Genomic DNA, 10,114 nt, shown 5'->3' on the forward strand with positions numbered 1-10,114 from the left:
ACGATTAAACCACAGCTGTGACATAATCACCTCCAAGGATGCCTTGGAAAATTCTTCTGGATCAATAGAAGTTTAATCTTTCCACAACTCACCATCAGTGATACACCACACACTCGTGAAGTTTGATTATAATGCAATAATGAACTAAACCCATGAGTCAGTCTTAAGCCAAAAGAATACACTATATTTTAAAACATTTACACACAGATGGAAACAGACTTTTCCTTAGAAAGTCTGAGGATTTTCCCATAGGTTTAGTTTGAGGCGACGGTATGGGAAATGTGTGGTTTTGACCATCGTGTGGGCTTCCCAAAGGCCCTGCAGGCAGCCCCTACCCAAATCCCATTAAGAAACAACAAGCCAAAGCCTATATGAAGACAAATAGCACTCAAGCCTCGGGGGAGTGAAGGGTAATGTGACTTAAAGCCTTGTGATGTGGATTGTCACATCTGTGAGAGTGGTCACTGTGAATGTAAGGAGCAGACCGTCCTGTTGGAGTTTATTTTCACACACTGCTGATAATTAGATAGACATGGCCACATTAACACTAAATGGTATGCAAAACCCCAAGGTGAATTGTTAACAAGAAGCTATCAAAGAGCTGAATAATGGTGATCTTTGGCCTTTGTCTGGCTCCGTGAACAAAGAACAAGAGTTGCTGGGGGGAAATTTGAAAAACATGGAACATGGAAATGTTCTAATCTTTTAAGTCGTGTTCATTTCACCAATACAGCTCAAGGGAGAATATAAACAGTAGTACAGAGTAATATTTTGATGTCCAGAGTTCATATTTCTTTTAATGCTGTTTTTTTTTTTTAATCCACCAACACTTGAGGGAAGTAGCTGGCTTATCAGCAGTGGAATGCTGCCCCACAAATATTCAGCATCGTCTGACTGGTATTCGGTGCTGGGCAGGTGAGTTTCTAAAGAGTTAAAAAAAAAAAGCATGTTTATCTAGAGGCTAATCAGAACAGTGACACCGAAATACAGGTTACAAATCAGAAAATCAAAATCTGATAGTTAAAAACAGACACACATGTTACTGAAGTAATATTTATTACGATACAGCAGACTTACGTAAAGTGGACGTTTAAAGCAGAAAAAGTTCTTGACTTCGAATCTAAAGAATAATGTCACACTGAAAGTAACAGGTTGCTGACGCCGCCTTTTCGAGATTGTGTTACTTTAAAAACATGACGTCAAAGCAGGCTGAAGGGAAACTGAAACTTCTATTCCAATAGTGCGAAAACATGTTGGAAAATCCCTGATAGTCAAAATAACTATGGGACAGAAGTGTTCTAACAGCGTGACGTAAATGTGGTTTCATTCATTTACATAACTGTGGAGTTGTTTTAAGATAAACATTAAATATTATTTGGTCAGTATTTAGGTAACTAGTGAGCCCTGAAGAGTGGCTCTGGGCCATAGTTCATGCATGACTGTAATAACAGCTGGCCAGACACAAGCTGTCAGAAGAGATCACTGATGAGTTAAGGATATGGATGATAGCCAGATCATGATCATTTAAGTATCTGCACTGTAACACTTGTAGGTGTTTCTTGTGTGGGCTGATTATATTTTTTAAACACAATGTATTCTTATTAAGTGCTTTATGGCTGCCAGTTTGTCTTAGATTATGTAAAAATATTCCGTTTTGTGAAGTAAATGACAAAATTACATCTGAGAGGAGTGTTGAAAGCGATTTGTAAAAGCTTGATTCACTAAAAACTAGAGGCACAGAATTCAATTTGCTTGTTATGTCATGACTTCAGCTCTATATAGGTTTGCTATGCAAGCAGCGTATTCCAGTACCTATGTTTTAATTTAGCTTAGCAGTCTCCAGCAGATGTTCCAGGTGTGTCATATGAAAGAGCGACATAACCCAGTGGCCCACAACGAATTTCCATTGAGAAAACCCTCTAGTAGCTGTAGTAATTATTTAGCACTTATTATACATTGCATTGATTATACTTTTAATCCAGAGATCTTACATTTTACTGTAATTTTTAACAAGGGACCCAGGATCATATTGCCCATTACCTTGTGCTTTGCAATACTCCAAACTGATATAGTATTGATCTGTTACCAAGATCAGTACTTGGTAACAGTATTGATCTTGGTAATACTTTAAAGGTACCTTATGTAGGTACCTTTAAAAGTACTAAAATGTACTTTTAAAGGTACCTTATGTACCTTATGTAGGGGAAGAGCAGTATCATTTATGAGATCATCATCAATTTGCCAATGTATATATACAATGCATATATAACACAATTCAGTAGGCAATATACTTAACTGAGATGACAGAAACAAGGTATCGCTCCTATTGCGCTAGTATCAATCTGATATCATTACCAGCATTGATATACTACTATATATTATCGATATTTGGATCAATCCACCCACCTCTTCTAGTTACACCTTTATAATATCCATAATATCTGGAGGACTGTTCTCTCAGCTGAACATCTACAACAATACAATAAGATGTACAGTGACGGGTCTTTAATCTTCACTCCTGCTCCTGTGAGAGTTACAGTAGACTAATTAATATGTCTGCGATCATCAAGCTAATTAATGACAGTGAAGTCTCCTCTAACATTTTCACCCAACAGAGACATTTCACACAACAAGTTTTAGGCTCTAATTTCAAAAGATGGAAAGTGTTACAGCAAAATGTTATTACTTGGTTCTGATGTGGTGTCTATAGCCTCATGACCTTAGTTTAATTGCTTTATTTTCATAATTTACTCTTATTCTCTGTGGCAATGAGTGTGTTTTAATTTAAAAATCCAAATGGTGAAAGATGCCCGTTCACCAACGTCACAGCACTGTGTAATGATTTTCAAAGACTTTATGTGAATAGACTTCAAAGTTAGTCATGTAGCCACAATTGTGACATAAAAACCATCATCCACTGTATTTATATCTTCTTATTATCCACAAAAGAAAAAAAAATGGCAACTGGTAAGGACTATACAGACACTGATTAGAGATTAAATTTATCATACCTTTGCTGCCACTATTTTTTTGCATCTGCTAATATGCAGGACTCTCAAGTGAAGTCTAAGACATAATAACATCACCAGTGTTGGGGCTGTTACTCAAAAAAAAAGAAAAAGAAAAAAAAAGCAGAACCTCAATGTAGCTTTTCATCCGGCCACAATTCACAGGTTAGTGTAATGTGTGAAGTGCAGGAAGAAAGTGATAACGTTTCTTGTCACTTGTTGGCTATATTAGTCAAATTAATGGGATTCAAAATCCAATGAGACTCGCAAACAACATTTGCCAGACAAGTTAATCTCATTCAACACCAAATGAAGGTGTCTGACATCAAGGGTTGATGACTACAGTTCAGTAGTAACTAAACTAAAAAGCATATATCAGCGAGTCATAGCAGTGTCTGTATTACTGATGTTAGTATAACAGTGATAGGAAGGCACCAACCATACCTTCTGTCATCATGACCACGGTCATCATGATTAACATCACGTCACAGGATACAGGTGGTATGTAACATGTGCGGCAAATGACTATTTCCCGCTGTCACATCATATGGTGTTCCAAGAAGTTCTTCATCATTTTCTAAATGCAAAATGTAACAACAGCAAGAATCTTATGTTACCGATGCAACAGCCGTAGTTCTTGACTGCTCTAATGTAGTTCAGAACATTAATTATGGCATTTACGTATGGCAGAGGGGCACATACAGACTCTCATTTAATAAACATTACAATACTCTTGGGTGTAGTAGTTCTTATAAAAAAGGAAAATTGCCAGTGAAATGACAAATATGAACTCAACCATGAGCGTAAATTGTGTGAAGACGCATTAGGAGATCATTGTATGTAAATTTTGATTGAATTCTGGCCAACGCTGTCAGAAGAAGACTAATGGTTCCTGTGACTTCTGGACAGATGGCTTGATACCTCGCCATCACATGAGCTCACCTGTTATGGCTGGATGAGCTAATAATTTGGTACATATCTTTATATCTTTACATTTTTGAGTAAAATGTACCAACATTGCTTATCTCTGCTTTTGTCTTTTGTTGATCATCACCTTTGGCTGCTTTACTGGGATGAGTCTACACAAGCTTAGTGTTAGCGTCATGTATAAATGATGCTCTTGCAGGTGGGTGTAGAGCTTTGATGTTGTGGTGGATTGCTGTTCCTGGACAAAAAGCAGTTTCCTCTTTTACATCGCATTACAGTTCAAGTAGTGACTTAATGGTTTGATTAGTAAGTGCAATATGATCACTGAATATCATACGACAATGCATTATAGTACTGCCTTACACACATGAGAGATGTGATTATAGTAATGGGTTACTTTAGAACATGTTGAAGCCAATGCTGGTTACCACAATACATCTTTTTATGCATGGGTTGCTAATTTATGACATCATGGCCCCAGCCCTTACCCCAACACTAACAATCTTTTTTCATGATTTTGCAGCAACAAAACAGCTAAAAATGTTTGTTCCTGGACACAAACCTTGAACAATGCTTGAGTAAATGAATAATTTCACAAAGTTAAAAAATAAAAGTCAGATTTATTCATTCATTCAGTATGACTTGAAGCAACTGAGCCTATAAACTCATACTGAAACATTTTTACAGAGAACATAGAGTAGTGGAGCCAATGGCTGTTTTTTACAAAGCTTTTCTGCAACCACAGAAGTCACCTCCTGCTGGTAATTGCAGAGAATAGCAGTATAAAGCACTTGGGCTTGGTTTAGGTTCTTAGGCTAAAATTTCACACCCAGAGGCTATGTACATCTTTACATTCAGTCTGCATGTGGATGTGTGCTTATCCTCCACATCCTCCTCCTGTTTCTGACCTGGAAACCGAACTACAAAGGCAACGGCTCTACATACATCCACCACGTGATTCCAAGCAGAAAAAAAAAAAAGTATTTCTGACAGCTGCAGAAATTATGGGTTCACATTTATGTTTATTTTGCAACAGCCTTGTTTATCTGCATCTACTGATGATGACATTTACATCATATGCACACCAGTGCATGACTTGCAGATGCAGAAAGTATGACACTGATGCAAGATAGGCCGCTTACTGCACAAAGTCATTAATAGATTCCTATTTCAGTTTTAACTGAAACTAACACTGAAACTCAGTAATTGGGGTTTCAGCTGATGCACTATGGGGGTTATAAAGCTCTACTTTTCAAAGATTCATCAATATCTGAGTTGTTCAATTCTGATTACAGGTCCAGATCAATCTGTCTCCTGCTTCATAAAACAGAAGAGTGAAAGTGTGTTCTTGATCTAATAGTTTGACAAAAAATAATAAAACATTAACCTTGGCTTTTCTCTAAATATATCAAACATGTACTTAGCAAAGTTTAGCAGCTTGACACTGACTTTTCCCAAAGTTTATAAACAGGTGTTCACACTGATTGCATGTTCCTACAGAATACTGGGTCAAGGCTTTTGGAGACAGCTTTTGCATTTTTTTGACAACATGTCTTTTCATCTGATCAATATCACTGATTGATGCTAGAAGTGCTGTGGTCAGTGTAGAACCTGTATTTTACAGTATTTTAACAGAATTTTTTGACGTTGTCTTGGTTTTTGATTTATTTTTGTTGAAATTGTAAATGTCTGTTCTGCACTTTCCATCAACAGTTTTGTTTTAATATAAATCTGGGAAAACAGCGTAAACGACACTTGAAGCTACTCAGTTGAAACAAGACTGGGCTGTAATTCTTAACCCTTACAATTTTGCAAATTTGTTCCATATCTATTCAGCTGGATTTTAGACACACAAATGTGGGAAAATGATAGTTTTAGAGAATCTTGAAACCGTAAAAGTGTGTGCAAAGTTCAAAGGGGACCTTGACACTGTCACAATAATTGTCTGTGTTCCCACCACTTTTCCCAGGTTCTCACAGAGACAGGCTGTTGCTGGACTTTGACGGATCAGTGTAACAGGGTAAGAGTCGTATATGGTGCACAGAGGTCAGAGGAAGCCGTGGCACAGACACAAGATGTGTAATAGAGCAGCATGGTGCTTAGCACTGTCACCTAACAGACACAAGGTTTCTGCTTCAAATCTGGGTGCTCCAGCTTCCTCATTCAGTACAAAGACATTCCTGTTGGGTTCATTTTTTACCCTTAACCAGCGAGAGAGATAAAATAATTGAAGTGTACAGAATAAAATGTGTATGAATGTGTATAGGACTTGTGTGTAGGACTTGTAATTAAACACACGTTGAGCAGTCAGTAAGACTTAAAAAACACTATATAAATGTGAATACATTATGTTTGTATCCACAGTGTAAGAAAATAATCAAAAATGAACAACATTCACACTCACAAGGTTTCCTACCACCACTTTGAATGCAGTATTTTGCAAATAAATAAATAAATCTTGTGTTATAAGTTTTAATTAAAGGTGAATTAATATTGGTAATCAAAGATGATTTTAGATTGTAGTTTACATAATAAATACCAACAATTCCAGAAAGTTGTTTCCATTTTAATTTTCATTTAAATTATTACATTATTAAATCAATAAAAATTCTTTAAATGAAAACATTTAAATTATCATGGTTGTTATGTTTTTGTCACTTAACTAATATGCACTTATTATGGGTGTATTATGGTATTGTTATGGGTCAAAACTGACCTGCACCACACTGTGAAGACATTAAAAGTGAGTAGTATGTAAAGGTTAAATGAAAACCAAAAATACTTTTCCTTAAAGAGTCGTTAGCTCAAAAGCTATGAATAGATGGACCAGAGGATCAGGTCTGTCTTACTTTTCTGCATTGGCATGCATTATCCAGTGGAGGGCAGCAGACCTACATCCATCCATGTTGATGTGGTGACTTTTGTACATTGAATTAAAGGAGGACAAGAAGGAAACCCTCAGGTGAGTTATTTGTGAAATTTTAAGTTATTTTACACAAAAAGGAAAAAAATGCCCAGGAAAATGTGTGGGAGTTGACATGTTACTGTTATATGATTTGTTGTGATCTGCTATATGATTTTGTTTTTTTTTTTTAAAAATGCAAAGATTCTGAAACAGGGGCATATAAAATTCACAAATATACCACAAAAGAAGATTTTCACTTAATATTACTGGATACAAATTCAGTATTGTCCAGAGGAAATGGAGACAAACGGCTGTTGTGTTCTGTGAAATGCCACTATTGTCACCAGCAATGCCAGAATAGTCTGGAGAAACTGATGGGGCCATTCAATCTGTGACATACAACTTTATAGCTGATCAAAAAAATTAATCAGAAGAGCGCATGAGGATATGTAATCCAGGACAAGGCAGAGGACAAAAAACAGAGAGGACTGGTAAGCAGAAAGAAGCAGGGTGACAAAGAGAGGAGAGACACAGGGTCTTTCATGCAGACCACAAAGCCGCCCTTTCATGTGTGGAATTTGGCCATCATTAATAATACATACAACTCTATCCAGTTCAGTACAGCTGAGTGCTGGGGGTTAAAGTTTAGGGATGAGAGTCACAGAAGCCATCATCGTCACAGTGAAGAGTCTGACATTCCCACTTCCTCAGTGAAGCTGATGGGGGAAGTTTGTTAATAATGAGAAATGCTGTAAGCGAGTGTGTTCGCTTCATGGTTTGGAGTTTGAAGGTTGCCTCGAGAGACTGCAGCAGCATTGCAAGCATTCTTGTCATAAACAGATGTCATTCGGGAGAATGTGAAGTCTAAGGTTCAGTGTTGTGGTCAAAAGGAAGCTACTGAATCGCAACAGCGATGCCATTACTGCTGCTGCAAACACAAAGGGAGTAATTCATCTGTTAAAATAAGAGGCACTGTTCCTCTAACCTACTCCAAGTACACAGACACACACACACACACAGTGGAAACGGCTTCGAATAAGCACAAATAAAGTACTTCATATATCTTTGCCTTCCGCCAATGCAGGATGTGCATTCGCACTATGAGAAAATATTTGTGTGTCAAAGGATGCCTGCACTTCAGGATCTTTTTTTTCCTTTTTTTTTTTTTTTAACAATTTCATCTCTAATAGCCAAATGCTATTTTGGAGCATGGCACAATTTTTTTGGAATTACATCTTGGAGCAGTATGTTTGCTTTCTTGAGAATCAAGGAAAAGTCAGGACCCCCACCGAACAATAGATATGAAATATACAGTATTTATAAAAACATCACAGCAGAGTGAGCATGGGACATGTTTAACTATATTTATCTAGAGATGGATTGAACAATAATGAAAAACCAATGTGGTGTCTAAGCAAAGCAGCTGGTTAAACTTTGGAAATTTAGTTAACCAAGTGATTTCTCACAGATGTTAATCTGGAAATGTTGTTGGACCTTAAATCTGTGGTTCACATTTAGGGTCTGTGGTTCAAGGTGGTTTAAAGAAGAAAAAAAAACATCTGTTATGATGATAAATGAGAATGCTCGTTTGTTTTCTAATGGTAGCTCTATTTCCACACAGATGGTAACTGATTTCAGAGAAGTGAAAGCAGAGCCAGCAGCAGCTTGTCTAGTACGTTATTCTCCCATCAGTCTCCTGTCAAAGACCAGAGGTTTATCCACAGTGTGCATTAGCAAACAACCTGCTGCAAGCTGCTGGCCTCTCAGCTTGACAAGCTCTAGCCAACAAGGGCATAGACCTACCCCATACAGATTTTAGCATCTCTGTTTGTCAAGCTGCATTAATTCAGGTTCCAGAGGCAAGAGCCAACTGCAGCCACAGGATGGGAAATATATAACGGATGGATGCAAACAGATAAGAGACTTTATGACAGAACGCTGTCTGAAATGAAAAAAGAGAGATGATTTTACTTTGATATGTTACAATGGATATTCATTTTTAGATTTCACTTCACAAGCCCTGCCTGTCTTCCTTGCCCTCAAGGAACACCACTGCTTTGGATGGACGGTTTCTTGGCCTGACATTATGACTCCATGCAGTCTTTTCTAATCTTTACTCAAGCCAGAGTTTAAACTTTTCCACTAGACAGACTGTGTGAAATGAATATATTAGAACTGTGATCTAAATGAAAGACTAAAATCAGTGGTCCCCAGCAATGACTTGATTATCTTACCCCACTCATTTATTTTATAAACCGTTCATTTTATAAGCCATCAACCTGCCAGGGACTGCTGATAAAGAAAATATCCCATGAGGCTAAATCTGGCACATTTCCATAATAGATCCAAGTTCTCATGATAATCATATCATTGAATCATATCTGTTATTTGAATCATATCTGTTATTAACCTCTGTCTCTCTTCCACAGCATGTCTTTTATCCTGTCTTCCTTCTCTCACCCCAACCGGTCGCAGCAGATGGCCGCCCCTCCCTGAGCCTGGTTCTGCCGGAGGTTTCTTCCTGTTAAAAGGGAGTTTTTCCTTCCCACTGTCGCCAAAGTGCTTGCTCATAGGGGGTCATATGATTGTTGGGTTTTTCTCTGTATCTATGAAGCGCCTTGAGGCGACTTTTGTTGTGATTTGGCGCTATATAAATAAAATTGAATTGAATTGAATTGAATTGAATAATTAATGGGTGTTTACCCCTTAACCAATCAACGTAAAGACTTCATCTATGGGCTTATGGAGTTAAAACCAGTGCTTTTCATTAGCAATCATAACTGCGTAATCACCAAGGCTAAACTAATCACCAAGCCTAACTGCAAAAATCATGGATATCATGGATTCAGTAGCAACATAGAAGATTAAATTACTTTGTTAAAGGCTTGGACTCATTCAGCCTTTGAGTAAAACTAAAACCTATTTTAGTCTTTTCAGTAAAAAGATAAGTGACCGTGAGCCATCATTCACAATGCCAGTACTCTGAAAGTGAAGGCACTAACTGAAAGTCAGCCTTCACTGATTTTATTATCTTCTTCTGTGTTCTTCCTGCTTTCTCATGTTGAAATTTCCTTCTGTAGAAAGGGCAACAGAAATACAAATATCCACAATAAAACCAGAAAAAAAGGATATATATACAATCAGAAACACAGATATCATGCTGTAATCAATGTTCTAATAAGACCAGTGTCTCAAAAAGGAATAAACCAATTTTGAAGAGACAATCCCAGCTTTATTCGTTTATTCGTCTGCCTACATGTGGATATGAGGGAAA

Source organism: Perissodus microlepis, chromosome 14, assembly GCF_051167445.1.
Source record: "Perissodus microlepis isolate ML-2025 ecotype Zambia chromosome 14, ASM5116744v1, whole genome shotgun sequence".
Taxonomy (NCBI): Eukaryota; Metazoa; Chordata; class Actinopteri; order Cichliformes; family Cichlidae; genus Perissodus; species Perissodus microlepis.